Source organism: Sylvia atricapilla, chromosome 11 (assembly GCF_009819655.1).
Source record: "Sylvia atricapilla isolate bSylAtr1 chromosome 11, bSylAtr1.pri, whole genome shotgun sequence".
NCBI lineage: Eukaryota > Metazoa > Chordata > Aves > Passeriformes > Sylviidae > Sylvia > Sylvia atricapilla.
This window is the reverse complement of record NC_089150.1, coordinates 13,322,304-13,340,963: the sequence shown is the minus strand read 5'-3', so window position 1 is coordinate 13,340,963 and position 18,660 is coordinate 13,322,304. Positions and strand designations below refer to the sequence as shown.

The following is an 18,660-nucleotide window of genomic DNA, read 5'->3' as shown; positions in this document are numbered from 1 at the left end:
ATTTTTTTGCAGTTGACTTTCCTGAATTCTAGAATACCTTACATAAACCTCTTTTGACTTATTCAGGTCACAGAGATTGAAAAATAAAAAGCAAAGTGATATAAAACCAATTCTTATACTATCCTGTTGACTTGGTATCCTAGGGTCCTCAGTGCAGGAATCTCTGGATATCTTCTTCATATTTACTTACATGTTTTCCCATTGATTCCTTAATACGTGTGTCAGCACAAAAATAAATTTTTAGAAGTAAAATACAAGTTTTTTGGTTTGATTACATAGGAAATCATTTCCTTTGCAATCTTGACCCCTCAATTTTAGAGAGCAAACAGAATCTTACAGTACTCAGATATATATGGGATAACATAGACACTCACAGGGGCACATCACAAATAGTTTGCAAGGACATAAAGGCAATTTTTACAACATGCAGTCGAAAGCACAGATCTTGCAGTATCTTACACCCTAAAATGCTCATGCTCTGGCAAGGCCATAATCTGTCCTTTAATTTCATAAATAAAAGAACTATATTCACTTTAATTTCATAAATAAAAGAACTATATTCTGCAACGTATTCAGTGACAGATCATGACTTATCAGCCAAGAAAGAGCACATAATACCTAATAGCTTTTAGAAAAGAATATGTTATGGCTTGTGCCTTTTCCCAGAACTATATAAGATCAATCATTAAAAAATAAACATGGATAAATGAATCATAAATTAACTTTAGGCTCCAACTGCTAATAAATGTAAGAATACGGCTCATGAACTTCATACAGTCAAGGTGAGCTAAAAGTTTGGAATTCTCACAGTCTTTAGCTTGCCAGCAAAAATGTCAAGAAAGTTATTTCACTTTTATTCCAAAGTTCCTAACGTATTAATATAAATATTTATAAGACAATATTTCTGATGGAGTAAAAGAAAAACAATCCATTTATTTTAGTTGAAGCTATGTGAAATGGATCAATTTTAGACAAACAGTTGCATTTTATTCATACTCTTTAGGTTTCATTTATTATTCTGTCTTGTTCATTCAAATCTCAGTTAAATGATGTTTAAAAGAGACTTGTAAGACTCCAACAGTCTTAACTTAAATTATAGCTATTAATTATTTTAAATAACCAATATTAAACAAATATATATAAATCCGAGGAGTTGCATATCCATAATGCTAATTTGAGAAGAAATATAGGTGTATTGTTTTTCTATAAACCTCATAATAACGCATAAAAATTGCTTTGTAGTAATTTGTAAAAGACTCTCAGTTTGTTCACGTGTTGTGCTCAAGTACATATTCCATAACATTTTCCTTAAAATATTAAGGTTTTGATGCACCAAAATAGAAGAAAGGTGATTGGCTACTCTATTCATTCCCCTGAACTTGCAGAAAACAAGCAATTTATCATAAAATCATGGAATGGTTTGTGTTGGGAGGGACCTTCAAGCTCATCCAGTGGCACCTTCCACTATCCCGGGTTGCTCCAAGCCCCAGTGTCCAACCTGGCCTTGGGCACCTCCAGGGATGGGGCAGCCACAGCTTCTCTGGGCACCCTGTGCCTCTCTGCCCTCACAGATTTCAGACATGCTAACACAAGTTCTCTGGCAGAAATAAATGTATTCTGTGACTTTAAAGCCAAAGAAAAAGAAACAGCATATTGCATATAGGCATAAAATACGTTCCTCCAAATTAAATGAGGTTAACTCCTCTGCAGTTTTCTGAGAGCACACTGTCATAAAATTACAGAGGACATTGTTATCCAGTATAACAATGTTCCAGTTATAATAGCTGAAGATAAACAGTAATATAACCATCACAAACCTACCTATTTTTAGTGCAAGTGTGTTAAAGAAATCTACACCTCAGAATTTCCAAGGTTTTAGAATATATTTAGGTTCATTCTTAAGTTGTGTAGGTTGACTCCATGCCAGCCAACCCAAATCTAATATTTTTCTCTCTAATGGCATATTCCACAGTAAATACTTGTTACTCATGAGGTTTTTAATGATATATAGCTATGTAACACATATTACAGCTGTAAAAAGCCAAAAAAATAAAAGGTTAAAATTAGAGGCTGAAAACGACATGAAGCTATACTGAAATTTCAAGTTCTCTGAAGTTTAGAGCATGTCACTGCCTCTGAATTTGGCAGTAAAAACACGAACCTGACTAGTGAGGAAGAAGAGTCAGAACTACTGAATTATTTGGTATCATTTCAGCAGGTGATAATAGGATTCAGTCACATCCATATTTTTGCATTGCCAGCCAAAATGATCACACATTTTTGTGTTTTTGACTGTTCAGCTGTGCAACATTCTCCACTCCACTTTAAAATAACTGATGAGCTGAAATCTTTCAGGGGAGAGGAGAGCCAGTCAACATGTTTTGAAAAATCTGCACTCAGGATTCTGCAGCCCCAAACCCACAAAATTTTGCAGACCCCAGCACGTATTTTCTCAGCTGATGGGGATTTTCCTATCTCGGGAAAATGCTTGGGAAAATGTGTAACCAAACACTTTATTCCAGGAAATACTGACTCATATCAAGCACTTCCAGGAAATGATGGTTCATAGTCATGTGAAATAGCTGCTGTCAAATAACACCACAAGTGATCCACTGAGACACTCCAAGATTTGAATCAAACCCACAGCACATATGTGTTTGAACTGCCCCCTCAAAATTACTGCCAACATATTTTTTAAATCTTATCTTTTTAGTTAATTTAAGTGGAACTGGGAGGCATTAAACCTATGAATGTGGAGAGATGACTGCGTGATATGAGGGTGGGGATTTCTGTGGAAGTGCTTCCCCAGCCAGTGGAATGATGAACAACTCAAATGCAAACTCACACTGCCAGCACTCTTGGAGCCACCCAGATGTGAGTCAGGCTCTGCTCAGAAGCTGCAAAGCCTCAGTTATCTGAGACACAAGGTGTTTCAGCTGGGGCACAGTGCCACATGATGTGCTGACTGCTTCCAGACTGGAGCTGGCTCACACAGCCTGCCCAGGGCGGGCACAGCACCTGTCTATACAGACAGATTCCTGCATGTGTCAGCATATTATCCATGTCTATTATCATGGATAATCTGAACAGACATAACCTCAAACATAAGTGGCATTTAACCAGGCATCCGGGCTAACAAGAGGTTGGCATAGGTGGACTGCATATTCTACCACATGAAATGTTGCTTGAATTCTTGTTAATTAACTATGCACAAAGGGAAGGCAGAAAAGCCAATAGATTATATTATTGCTTTTCAGAGTACAAAATAAAGATGCAGGTTGCAAGAGAGCACCTGAGGAAAGCCTTTGCTGCTGCATGGCCTAGGATCCAGTCCCCACGAAGTCCCTGGAAGACTGAGGTTGAAAAAGATCTTGCCCACACTTGTGAGGCATTGGAAGTGATGAGATCCAAGCATTTATGAAGCTGCTTCTCAGGATAGATCAGGATCTTTGCATTATCACATCCTATTTATTACTTATTGCACAGTAGTTTACCCACATCTGTGAAAGTTGTTATGCTGGCCTGTCATCATACTTCAGGTTTCCTATGGAAGAACAAAACCTCATGGACAGAAGCAATTTATTGTAGCCATCTAGTGACTTTGCTAAAAAATTAATTTCACTGTTTTTGCAGCAAACATTTGAAATGAGATCATCTGGCCACTAGGAACAAGGTTAAGATGCCAGCAAAGTGGTTGACAATAATGATTTTCTCACCTACAAACGTGAACTTCATTCAAAAATGTAAGCTGGTAGCAAGGTTTTTACCTAAATCTCTCAGGTAAGTCATACACTTTTACTTTGCTAGAAAATGAAACTCACCATGAGTTTCAGTGCAAGAATTGTTGAAAATCAAGATCTGAACTGGCACCAAGAACAACATACAGTCTGATACACTCTCAGCTAATGTTCCTAAGAGTGTAAGCATAATTTATAATTCTTAATTATCTACTGTGTCAGGAAAAAAAAAAAACGAGTAGCCAAATACAGTTCTACAGAGATGTTATCATTATTTGCAGCCAAAATGTCTCCTTATTGTTTAATAAATTATAGCAATAAAATACATTTTAAAATAATTTATTAGAACAGTGGATTAAATGACATTCTTTAACAGTAATATTTATAAAGAGTAATCCCTTTTGTTATTAGTAGTTTTTCCTCTCTTTTTTTGGCAAACTAATCTGTTATACAAATAACAGGGTAATATTTTTAACACACACACACACACACACACACAAAAAAAAAAAAAAAAAAAAAAAAAAAAAAAAAAAAAAAAAAAAAAAAAACCACCACTTTAACTTTTCACAGTACAAGTAAGTAAACTCTCAAATTAAAAAATCCATATTAAACTTAACAGCAAATGCTCCACACTGGTCATTATTCTGTACATTTTTCTTTCACCTGCATAAAGTAATTCCTAGAATTCCCAACTTACTATCTTCCACTATAATATGCTGCTTATTGCAAGGAGAAGAGGGAAAACTTTTCCCTGGAAAACTAAAATTTATGAAATGAAATTTCCCCTCCCCTGGCAAAAGCTGACCACAACAATCCACAGCAACTTCAGGCAAGTCTCCTTAACACAGAGCCAGTGAATACGAGTCTCTTAATGAGCACACTCACAGCTGAGGGATCTGGGCTGACAGTCTGAGGGCTTCCTCTAAGAGGTACCAAGAAAATTTGTGCAAAAATCTGACTATAATTAATGTCACTTCATATGAAATACAAAAGAACAAGTGAAAGAAGCACTACCACTTGGATGGCCAGGAATTTATTTATTTGCACAAGTTGTGTTCTATCCAAAATTCCAGTTTCTAATATTTTCATTAACAATTAATGAATGATGGACTAGAAAACCAACTTGTAACATTTCAATGAGGCTTCAGAATGGGAGGATTTTCATGTCCCTCGAAGACAGGAATAAAATTGTCTTTAGAAACCAAAGAAGCTGTCTAGAAAAGTAAGGAGAAACTCCATACTGATGATCTGTTGTGAATAAGGCAAGTATCATATCAAGAAGTAAAAACAAAAATGGACTGCAATGCAGAAGTGACTCTTTTCATCTACACAAAAGATCTTAGCTGAAATACTGAACCCAATACTCTGAAAAATGTGGGAAAAGGCAGAGAAATTATAAGAAAACATCAGGAAAAACTACAATAGTCTATGAGTGACAACATGATAATGGGAACCTAAAATGCTACATCAAATTGAAATAGAACTTCTGTTTTCATGGCACACAGAGCAAGAAGCAATGTCCATAAATTGCAGAAGAAAGCAGCAAATTTTTTCCTCCTAATATACAGCCAAGGTGTAATGATAATGGTCATTCCTCAGTGATAGTCAAATACAAAAATTCCTTTCCTCAGAAGAATGATCAATTATTAATTTGATAATAGAGATAGCTTTTAAAAAAACAGAAAGTATAAAATAATATAAATCTTGTAGTAAAGTCATTAGAAGTGGTGTCAAAGAAAAATCTGAATTTAAAAAACAAATACTGTACATAGGATTATAGAAAACAAATTAGAACAAAGTAACTCAATTAGAAATGTTACATAACACCTGAAAAATGCAATCTTACAGATCTCCAGCAATACACACATAGAGTTTGCATTTGTGAAAGCATCTGTCCTGAAGCGAAAAAATTACTTAATATGAAAAGGAAGTCTTAGCATACTAGAAGGGAAGATAAGATAATGCAAGAAGAAATAAATCCATGAAAGTCTCTGTTGAATGCCAAACTGAAAAAGTATATTGTATACAGTATTTTATCAAACTTCAGCCTAAACAAATGTCAAATGGAATAATTTCTTTAACAAATATGGGCAACAACTGAGGAAAAAAGGTTGCTCACTAGCATATATTTAGTCAAGATTAACTAAGGATAAAAAAATGTACTAAGAACAGATTTAATAACCCTAAACTGTCATTCAGCTAGTAGGAGGTATTCAAGATACAGCTAATAAAACACAAAAAAATGGTTCTAACCACCCACAAAAAAATCTCAGTAGTATAAAACACTGAAGGATGACCACTAAGATAAATGCTTTCTTTTGAGAGCTGCCTTGCAGTTAACCTTCTTAAAGAGTCTCCCAGAAACCTCTAATCATAATACATTGCATTGCCACTTATCACAGTCAATTTAGAAGTGAGCTCTGTAAACACTCCTGCCTTACTCCCCACCTCTGTTAGTCTAAGAATAATTTTTTGAGCTTTAATAAAAGAATCCATGACAACTTTTTGGGAGGTGGGGTGAGTTCTTAGAAACAGTCCAATTGTAACCTAACAGAATTCCAAGATAAAGATTTATGGAAATAAGACCTTCTAACGAGAACTTTAACTGCCTTTACTACTTAAGCCATTCTCCACAAAATACAGAAATGCAATTTATAAAGTCACTATTAAAGCTAAATAAAGTCCAAAATGTTTGAACTAATGATATACAGTACAGTACTCAGCCAGCTTCTTACATGCTAATCATACTGAAGGACAAAAAACCCAGTTCAATCAACTTTTTCACTTTAATTATTGTTTTCTTTCCCTCATGACCCCCAGTATTCAACCTTAAGTTCAGTAGGAGGTGACTAGAGATAGACGGTGATGAGAGATCCTGTTTGAAACAGCTTCTCTCTGTCACTCCTAAAGCAAATAAATGGTTTGTTAAAACATGCTGTTAATCCATTATGGATGTGCATGCAACTTAGAAAATAAACTTCAGAATAATATTGGTATTTTAAAGCTTTCTCTGACAGAAAATTTATCTCTCCGTTGCTTGACAAAAGCACATTTATAGATTACTCCTTTTAAATGAACAATTATCTTGCACTATATTCAAAGAATAAACCCCTTTGAAATGCTCTGAGAAGACAAAGACAGCATGAAAGGGCATTTTGGGTTGTCCTGGTTTCCTCAACACAAACACAAACAACTATTGGTGCTTCACAGCCCAAACACACCAAGAAAGGGCTGCTCCATTAAGTGTGGGACAGAAAAAGGGGGACCTGCTCTTACACACCCCACTCCACACTCCAACCCACCAAGCACTTTTCCTCACATTACCCAAGTATCAAGTCTTGAATTTCCCATCTGATCAAGTCTTCTGCTGGAAGCAGGTGTGAGGATGAAATATCAATGCTTACAACTATGTGAGACAGACAACAAATAGTCTCTATATTACACTTGTATTAGATTTATATTAGATGTAGATTAGAATAAAATCAAGGAGAAAAGGGAATATTCATTTCCTAACATGAAATTTCAGAGTAAAGGGAAAGAAGCAAAAGAGATTCTGAACAATCTCAGAGGAGTTTCTTGACAAAGCAGCTTCCTTATTTATCTCTCTTCTTCCTCCATTCTACCTCCCCAGAGCCATAGTTCATTACTCCCATAATTACACCTCTACTTACAACTCCCACGTTGCCTTTACATTGGCAACTTCAAATTATTCACTTTTTCCTCATTACAGCAATATGAAATGTGCACATAGGTCCTTTGTTAAGGAAGCAAAACTAATTCAGATTTTAAAAGGCAAAGAAGGAACTTCATGCCAATCTTTTGAGATTAGCTTTCAAGTAAGAAGTAGCCACTCAACTGCCCTTTAAATTCTTGGAAATTTTTAAAGCCCTATAACACTGTACTTCTGATGTCTCTATATTTTATATTTTAGAAATGATGGATAAGTAAAACAGATGCCCCAGGAAAGACACAGTGAAAGCAATTACATTATACTTTCATAGACCAGGCTTCCATAACCACTGCACTATCACTTCATTCAGGCAGGCAGCCTTGCTCTCACAGGAGCAGATAGAACAAGCTTCAGATTGTGCAAGAAATGCAGAGAAAAGAGAAAATTCACAGTCCTGCAAAGCACAGCAGAAGAAATTACATGACAATTTTCCTGAATTCTGCAGCTTTTTACTGCAACTGACTCCTGTTGCTCATTTGGCTTTGTTTGATTCTCCACAGGATTGACACTGAGACTCAGATAAAATACCTCTGCCTCTTTATGCCACTGCCCAAAGCGGTGCAGACACGGGGATTTGCTGGGAAGAAGAACAATGGGATCTGAGCTCAGGGATTGTGTTACAGCACAACATGGCACTGCACACGGTCCACCTAAGTTAAACAGGAAAACAAAACTACAGGTAATCTGTCACTGTCAGCCCCCTCATCCTTCAACAGCGCTTTTTTTGTTTAGAGAGGACAAAGATAAAAGTGGTTTGGAGGAGGAATGGTTTGATCTTTAGAATATAGTCCTTGGTAATGTTTTTGAACTGCCAAATAAAGGTTTAAGCTTGGAAAAAAATGTTACTATTAAGAGTTATTATGGTTTTAATGAATTTGCAGAGAATTCAAAATATTTGAGTCAAAGACATATAAAACTCAGATGCAGAAATGTGATATTTAAAAAAACCCAACCTTTGATTTTTAACTTTCGTTAATTGTAATCTGTCCTTAAGATTGTTTCCAATATATTCCAAATAACCATTTGTTACAAAGTAGAGGGTTATATTAAACAAGCAGTTGGGCTTTTTTCAACTTTTAATAAATGCTGATCAAGAAAATTATCCACACAAAAAAATATATGCAAAACTCTATTTCCTTCCTTTTCACTGGAAATTTAAGAAAAAGATTAATCTGGTTTTAAAAGAAGCAACTTAAAGTCTTCCCTCTAATTTTCATGATACTACAGAGAGCTGCCCTTTAAACAACAAACATAAAACTCATAAAAGCCAATGCAGATCAAATTGAACTTGAAAATATTTCACAAATTTGCTCCATTTTGAAACAAAATATAGAAATCAGTATGAATATATTAGAACTTGTGCCTCGAGATTTATGGCGCATTAGAAGGCAATTTTGACAAATAAAACTGCCTGGGCACCTACAGAATTAACAGAATGCACTCTCTTCATATTTGATATCTGATAGGAGGGCACAGTTTAAATGCTTGCTTCCTAAATAGGGCAGCAGACCAGTGTAAACCAGTGCCATACAAATTCCACCAGTCACAAATACATGTCAGAGGAAACTCTGTGAACCGGAAACCAAGAAACCCCACAGATGTTTGAACAAATGCCCCTGACACACAACCTCCAAGAAGGCTAATATTTTCTTATTTTAACTATTTCGATTGAGATCTGTGAAGTCAGAAACATCATTACCTTTATTAATATGTCATTCATTACTTATTTCTACGTTATGAGTGTGCATTAAAAGTTACACAGCTTAATTTGATTGATACAGGAAATTCTACCAATTGTTACAACTCAACATTTTTATTTTGTAAAATTATGCTTTTGTTAAATTTGCCTGGTTGACAAGGTATTGCTAGGCACAGAAGAAACTTTAACATAACATTTCTGATAATTTCATTATATCTGGAACTACTGGAACAAGCCACAGAAAATCAAGTATTAACACCAATAATTATTGGAGCTAATAATAATAAAAAAAAAGCATTTGAATGCCTGGTAAAGAAGTTATTTTTATTTCTTCTCCAACCAGCAGAATTACATTAGATGTAATTCTACACAATTCCACAATTCCTTTAGATACAGGATGTCAAAAGACCTAATTGCCTAAGAGCATTCTAGCAGGATTTATTCAAATCCTGCCATCATTACTTTATCTCAGTGGAAAAAACCCTAAACTTTGTTTTGAATAAAATACTGCACACTCAAAATACAGCATATGAAATTAATAACTAAAAAATAGAAAAGTATCAGTAAAGACAATGAAAGCCTGGAGTATGAAGATGTTTTATTTATAAGGAGAGAGGAAATTAGGCAGCAGCACACCAATATTTCTCTAATTAGTATCTTAAAGATTGGTAATGAAAGAGATAGGATACCACATGATGTTATTTAATTATCTGACTTCCCTGCTAATGAAGCTATTCACAAGCATTGCCAGAAGCATGAAGACCTCACATGATTCAACTTTGCATAAAGAAGTTTTCTCATTGATCTTCTTTGGTGGGTTAACTGTTTCAAAATCTGTTTCCGACTAAGGAAACATTTCAGAAAATGCATATGTAGAGTGTTGGAGCTCTAAAATAACCCACACTGACTCACAGTGAAGACACTTTGTGCTTTCTCAAAGCAGACTAAAGAGGAATAAACCATATCTGATCAGGTTTAGAGCCCATGGGACCGATGTTGAAGTGGCAATAAGGAGCCATCACAGCGGAAATACCCAAACTGAGATCCCTTAATACAGTTCCACAATGAATTGTAGCATGTTTAGTCTTGACAAACAACTTGATAAACACATCACGCCAAACTAACACATTGATTACCCCATTGATTTCAATAATATTTCTGACAGTCTTTAGCAAAACTTCTTAAACTAAGGAACTTTTATTCTGAGAAAAAAAGGTTGGTTTTTGAGCTAAGATCAAGTCAGTTCAAATTCTACTACAAAAAGAAGTAATAAAATTACTTAATCCATAGGACTACACTGGCTACTGAAAATCAGTACTAGATGAAACCTTTGAAATTATTAAAATCAGTGAACTAGAATAAAAAATCTATACAGCTTTTACTGCTCGTTGGGTAGGTCAATCAAACTGTTTTCTTCTTTCTCTGTACTTTAGGCATCATCTCTTTTCTATTAGCAGTTAGTGTTAGAACACTTCCCTCTCAAGCTATCAGCCAGCTCTGTGTCAGAAATTAACTGGTCTAGTCAGGTATTCTCAATATATGTTAAAATTACTTAGGTGAATCTTCTTGGGAAAAGAGGGTATTGAGACTTTCTCAGAAGCAGCCCCCAAACACAGGTCAGATGGCAAAATCAGGTTTCCTCAGGGATAGTGCTACAAGAATTATGTTTGCAAGAACATTTGAATTAATAAAGATTGCTAAATTTCTACAGTGGCTATGGTACAAAAATCTATAAATCTATAAATTCCTTACAAAACATACAACATGGACTGTCCATCTAGAAAAAATCAATAGTGCTTTTGAAAAACTAACCCAATTCAGCAATTAAAAAAAGAAAACCAAAACAAACCCTCTTCAGAATCAGATAGAGAACATGTTCTGGGGCCTCTGCATGCCCATGGTTGATTTTTTTAAAACTATGTACAAAGTTGTACATTTAGTGCAACCATGGATGAACTCTAGAATCCAAGACAACAAAAAAAATAAAATATTTCTGAGCAGGATTTTGAACATTACCTGAATAAAGAGCACATCTGGAAAGAATTGTGGCAGAATCAGCCTAAGAAGTAGTTGCTATGGAAAATGCTGGCTGAAATTTCTACCCGGGTGGCCTTGTGACTCACAAATAATGTGATCCATTTTCAGATGAGCTGTCACTAGAAGGAGGGATGGTTACAGAAGTGCCATTGCTATGAGAAATGAAACAGCAGCTGTTAATTTCTGCAATGAGCAGAGATTCAGTACAGGTGGGAGGAAATAAAGGCACCTCAGCTGCTCAAAGAAGCCAGAAGTGATGAAATCAAACTCTAGATACAAAAGTAGGTGTAGGATGTTTTTCCTGTTGCACAAAAGGGACCTCTTTAGTCACTACACCTCAGCTCTGCAGGTACCTCTGCTGCTGAATGTGCACTCCACTACAAAAGAAAATGCACGCTTTCAGAACACAAAATGATGTGAAATATTCTAGACATTAAAGCATGTGAGAACCATGCTAGCTGGCTACAACAACACTTCTCCAAATAGGAAAGTAACACAAATACTTGCCAGCATGATGCTGAAAGAGAGAATTATGTTTTATAGACTAGAAGATTAACTAGAAAATCATAAATTTACATCAGGACTTAACACAAAGAAATTTTATCTATGTCTGCCTTATTTTTTCCAAAAAAAGAGAAAGGCATAGAGGTTATTATGGCATTGATTACAAAACCCCATGTTTTTAACAACAGAAAATGAAGTTTTAGTTAACAAAGAACTAAGGTATTTTTAAATGTAGGAAACACTATGTAAAAATCTAATAAATAAAATATTTAAAACATTTAAAACTACATTCAAGTATTAAAAACCTGGCAAAGACATAGTTGGTTTGGTTGTTCTACTCATTTTAAAGCTAGCTTTTGAACAGTTCTACAGTTAAGGTTGACTTCAGCTTATCCTTAAGGCAGAGATTGGTAATATACAAAGTACAAAGGAACAAAGTATGTTTCTCCCCAAATTACTTCCATGCTTCTGAACATTAGTGGAAATTACTCTGTAATGAACAATTACTAACAGCTACAATTGTTTGGGAGGAACAGCGTCCATATGATATTTATAAAAGCTGACATATTCAGTTCACATTTACAGGAAGCAGAGTAGCTTGAAGCAAGAGAGCTGAACAAGGAACTCATCCTATCAGTGCTGACTACCTAAGTGAAAAGCAAACCAGCAAAGTGTATGGGAATGCAGTTTAGCATGTGTTGACAAAACCTCCAAAATATGTTTTCTAAGGAAATACTGTCCCAGACACTTACATAATAAAAAAATTTATTTTTACTTCTCTGTAATCAATACAGTGAATAAGACACATGCACAATATAATAAAAGAAGGAACTGCTAATAGGATGAGCTCTAGAATCCAAGAATCCTCAATAGCTATTTTTTCAACAGGTAGAATAATGCCTACTGATTATAATCAAATCCTGGTGTTAGCCAGTGAATTTTTGATGGATCTGGAATACTAAATGGAGATTAATATTTTAGTTCTTTCCATTTGGCTGTAACCAATATCATTAGTTGCCAACCTTTTTGCATCTGAAAATCTCTTAAGGAGTAACGTCCCACTGAGGGATCCAACTTGACACCCTGCCCATTCACAACCCCGTGTTCCCACCTGTCTTAGCAGGTAGTGCTGCCACTTCCACTTAATCTCAGTACCAAGAGCTCCTCTGCACCCTGCAGCTGTGCCAGCACTGTCACTTAGCCTGGAAGGTGGCTGGCTTGAAATCTCTGCCCCATGCACCTCAGCATCCCCAGTTCCAGCCAGCTGGTACACAGACAACTGATGGACAAACTGCATAAACATTAAACCTATCTGGCAGAGCTCATCAGAGCAGTTTACTCTCCGTAGTGCCTCATCATTATATTTCTGTCATCATCTGGTAACTAAACCAGCAGCCATAATGCAGCAAAATTAATAAATCAGAGCACAATCAGAATCTGCTGAAAGTAATACCCAAAGTTTAAGAGCGTATTTAAAAATTACCAATTCTTGAACTGAGAGATGGACAGAACCCCAACTGTGTCCCCAACTCCTTTTGGAAACACCTTAAATTCCTCCAAGGACCCAAGCATATGTTTCAATTGTTGAGAGAGGCCTTAGTTTTTCAAGTAACAGAACAGAGACTCAGAAACTATTTCCAAGTCCAGAAAGACATGATTACTGACAATGACTACTGCACCTCACTGGCAGTTTGCTAAAAACATTGATAAAATTTTCTAGTTAAAAGCTGTGGCATTCATTTTCTTAAGATCAATCTAATACAAATCACCTTAAATTAATATATTCCAGCAGCAAACCTCAGCTGCTGCTGGAGAAGAGAAAAGCTACCAAAAGAACAAACAGCATTTCCCCACATTTACTGACTCACAGATAAATCTTCAATTGTCACCTTCAAGGTGAACTGCTGTTCTTTAATATACAATTACAGATCCACCAAATTTCAAATGATTTCATAATGTATATAGCAAAATATGTGCCTATTCTTCAAACACCCTGTAACTTCAGCCTAATTGATTAAAGAAAAGTAAAGTTATTGAAAAACATTCAAAATATCCCATGGATTCTTTTTGCACAGAAACTGAAGTGGTGAGAAACCTACAAAGGGCCATGAAATTCTTGGACTGAGTTTGTTGTTGTTTATTTCAATCAGCTAATACCCCAGTTTAGGAAATCTTAATCAAGAAAATATTTTAAGTGTATTTCATTAGCCATAGAATGTGTCAGTATCCAGTACAAAGTCACTGCTTCAGAGCCAGAGCCAGACCAGGTCACCTGAGCAGCATGACCACACTGAAACAGCCAACAGGAGAGTTTGCTGGCAGGTTTTAGAGCAACAGGTAACACTCACACATGAGAAACACAAATCCTTTGCTCCTTGCTTGATCTACCATTGGCCCATGGACCTGTGAAAAAGCTCTCCTGCACCTTCATGAGCCTCAACAACAGCAACGCACAAGCTGCTACAGCACCACAGAACTTGAGGTAAGGATTAAGTTTCATGTTGCTTCTGCCAGGAATCTCCAGAAAAAATTATCAGAATGTGTCTTCTGAGTATAATAAAATAGAGATATTGAGAATTCCAGGCATGGTTTTTTCCTATTCAATAGAGACAAGCAATAGTATAACTAACTAAACCACAGCAACCCTCCAGAGTAAAAAAAATGCAGCTGCTAGATTTGGGCCAAGTCTAATTCTGAAAAGGGACCCCAAGGACTCTAGTCTTCATCAGGTCACCATGTGGTATCAATTGGCCTGAAGTGCCTTTCCAAGCACCTTTTATTGTCAAAGATTCTTGGTTCCCCATGCTCCAGGCAGCCTGCACAGCTGGCGCACATTATTCTTCAGCTCATCCAGACTGGGAGCCTGGTTTTAACAGGGTCACAGGATCAGAGGGCACAGCAACTCTCTTCTATCTCATATATTCTAGAGTTTCCTTCCTGTTGAAGTTGAGTGTAAAGGTGAGTTGATGGGATTACTTTCAGATCTCATCCTCCCATCCTTCAGAGAAACTCCATTCACAGATTTTCAGCACTGTCCATCAACAAGTGACGCTCTTGGAAAAGTGCAAAGCTCTTTTTCAAGAAAACACGTATTTTGAGGTGCCAGAGGAAAAGACCACATGTGTCCAATTCATCCCAGTTCTGGCTTTCTCCTCCCCTTGCAGACTTTCCTCAGAAGGCACAGTACATGTGCAAACTGGGAAGGCGATGTGTCCAGCAACAGATCCTCTCCTACCAAAAGGTTCTCACTCTGCACATGGCCAGTTTAAATGAAAAACAGCCAGCCTATCAAGGACATCTGAGTGCATAAAGCCTGCAGACTGTGGAGATTTTGGCAATACAACAGCAGAGGTGCCAGAGTCAGAGCTTAAGTGTGACTCAATACAATCCTAAAGCAAGTAGCAGCTTCAGATTAGCATCACCATGGGCATTATCTTCTTCTGGAGTCCTTCCAGGATTTCTTTTGCATGGTGGGATGACATGGGCCTAAATGATAGACTTGAATAACCACAATGTCTCTATTACATTCATCAGGAAGAAGTGAACTCTATGTCTAAGGGAAGAAATTCTTAGCTGTTGATATGATACTTGTTGATATGATACTTGATACTAATGATACTTGTTGAAAAATGTATTGTATTACACATATAACAAACTGATATTTTCAGTCCAACTCTCAGTACTTTTGCTTTCCAAATACTATTTCCATTGTACTCCCACTAGCAAATGTTTACACACCGTATCTCAATCAAGAGACAACAGAGATTACAAAGAATTTCTCAAACATGGCTGCCACTCTCTCCCAGTGTAGATTTAGCCAAACTTCCTGTATACATTTGGTGTTATTCAGTTTTATTTCTTTTTAATTTTTAAAACATTTTAAATCTGACGAAAATTAAGTCATATTATTTACAGGCATTCATAAAATATGCAAATCTACATAAGGAAACAAAATCTAAAACTGGTGTGAAGGCTCTGATGACAATTATATTGAGTTAATTACAGCCCAAACCAAGGACTTCTGTAAGCTGCAAATTTACAGTTCCTTAGAAATGATGAGACTCACAACTGCAGTAGTGAAAATATTATTGCTTCTGTAAACTCCAAGCTCAACTATAAAGTAGATATGTAATCTTCAACTCCCTAAACACTCCAATTTGGCCACTAAAGATGCTGTTTTACATTTCCAAACATTTTTTCCTGTCACTACTTTTTATACTTCAGTTCTCAGGTTGTAAGTATTTGTTACTTGCAAAGCAACTCCTTTTGAACGCAGAATCATGGGAGGCATTTGTTACTAACTGCTAATGCAGCCTGCCAAACAAAAACTCCCTGCTGGTGACATGACCACCTAGTGACCTCTAAAAATGTTTTAACAATGTGAAAAATATCTCCCTCTTGTAGGAAACAGCAATTTTTTAAATTAAATGTACATTGAATGTTCGCTTACATACAGATAAATGGTATTCAGAGTCACCTTCTCTGTTTCCAATTTCAATCTTTTGAAACCTAGCCCAAACCTAAATAAATAAACGTTGATACTAAGAGGAAACTAAGAGCTCAAGAGCCTTGTGATTTCACAAACAGCTTTTTTCCATTTTCTAAAATCTAAACTTTGAGCCAGACATAGAACAGGTAATGAAAAGAAACAAGTTTGGCAGCTCCTATGTGGGTCTAAGCTGAAAATATGTCAGGCAAAAATAAGTGGCTATAATTTGGCAGATTTAAAGTCTTTAAAAGTTTGCAGCTTGCTGAACTGATTTTTTTTAGTGTGTAAAATTTGCAAATTGAAACACCATAACTGTGTTGAAAAGTGACTGTTACATAATGCCACCACAACCAAGCTTTTAAACATCACTTTACCACTACCTGTCCCTCACCCAATAGTGTCATAAATAGAAAAATAAACTAGGATATCTACTAATATGATAATGAACATCTAATGCTTAAATATGTTATATTTCTTTAATATTCACTGAGGGTGTTTTTTTCAAGTTACCAGGACATTGACAGCTTTCAAGGAAATACATTTCAGATAGTTATATCTCATTCATTTACTTCTTTCTTATTCAGAAGACACTGGATTAAAAAATACTGGTACTTGATAGGCTTTTTAACAAAATAAAGGTTTCTGGAATATTAACCTGTAATTACCTCAAATCATTCATGAAGAACAAGTTTGCCAATCTTACTCCATCAACATTTATGATTTTTACCAAGAACAATAAACTAGCTGAGGTACAAGTCTTGAATCTCTCTCCTACTCAGAACCCTTTGTCCCTATGATCCAACATCAGGCTAAAACAGGCTCAGCAGGCCGATGCCACAAGACTGACCAAAGCCACAGCTCCTTCCAGGTCACTGCCACAACCGGACACAACTTCAAGCATGACATATAAATTCAAGGACTTCAGTCTTGTTAAAAAAAACCAAAACATTTGCACCTTCTCCCATATTTAGGCTTTGAGTAAAACGTCAGAAAAGCTGAGATACTAGAGCTGAACAGCTGAAATACTGACATCACAAATAATCCAGAGGAACTTCCCACAGATTTTGAACACATTGAGTAAAGTCCTTGTTACACCAACAGGTTACACCAATGCACAAGGGCATGCATTTGCTGATGTGTGGCTTTCAAGTCTGGTGTTCAAGAACTTTATACTGCACTAATTAGCAGTGATACCTATAAAGCATGGATAATTTTAATGGAGTCAGGAAGAACACTCTTTCTAGTACTCTAAGAGAAGAAAACTTCTTTAACTAGATAAAATTCTAATTCTGCATATAACATAATCAGCAATATACACTGGTTTTATACACAGCTAACACGTGTAGCTACTAACAGCTTGTAGGGGAAGTACTCCTATAAGGAATTACTGCAACTTTTACTCCTAAACCTTACTCATAAGCTACAGGGTATGTCTGCTTGATTCTCCCTCTGTTCAAAAGGAAAAAAGTGTTATTTACTCCTCTAGAATTGCAGAACTGCCAAAAAGTAAAAGGATATATTTCAGGTTCTGAGTATCAGAACAGAATGCTCAGCACTAGAAAAAGACCCAAGGCACTGAATTATTTCTCATCCTTGACCCTGACCAAATGCTGCTGTTAATTGGAAAGCCTTACACTGGTTCCCACATGTGTCTGGAAGCGATCTGGAGCAAGGTGTTCAGAACCCCTCAGACAGTATTCACTAACAGACATCTGATACAGACAGCAAGATAACTACACCTCATCTCCTTTAAGCTGAATGCAAGACAGAGTTGTGAAAAAAAACCCATAAACTAATTTAAAAGAAAGATAATCCTTGAATTTCATTACTTTTGCATCAATGCAGAATCTTCTGATTTATGTGAAGTGATGCCCTTTTGATCCTCAAACAAGAACATATTCCCAGAGCTAATTTTCACCTGTAATTTCAGTGTGGTTTTGTAGGCGACGTACAGAGGTTCTCATAATGTTCCTTGTTCCAGCTGGTATACATTTGGTAAATTCCACTAAAAACACAGGGAATGTCCTAGTTCAAACTTAATGGTCTGGTACGTAAACCTCGCATTGAGTCAAACTACCTTACATTAAAATTACAAAGATGTCATGATGGTTTTTGGGATTGCATTTATTGATGCAAAATTATAAAAATAAAGCATATTTTTATGGTTTTGAATACATACTAATATATTTTATACCTTCTCTTTTTCTCTAAAGTGTTTCTTTATAAGTTTCATAACAAAGCTGAGGGCAAGACATGTCTCAAATTCCATCTCCAAATAACAGATTAGTGACTCTGCTTAATACATTATATGGTTTTATTCAGTCAGCTACGACTACTGCACAGGAAGAGCTACTCAAAGTTTTCTTTTTTCTTTTTTTTCCACAACAGTGGGAGACATGGCAGCTGGGACATTTTAAGTCTCTTTCATTAAAAAAAAGGTTAAGGTCAAAATAAGTCTGATAAA

The 18,660-nt window shown here is 36.0% G+C and overlaps 1 protein-coding gene across 2 annotated transcripts in view; it reads right to left on the bottom strand.

Annotated features, from left to right (window-relative positions):
* Nucleotides 1-18,660, bottom strand: part of ERC2 (ELKS/RAB6-interacting/CAST family member 2) — a 420,204-nt gene that overhangs the window by 137,102 nt on the left and 264,442 nt on the right. The window lies entirely within an intron of this gene.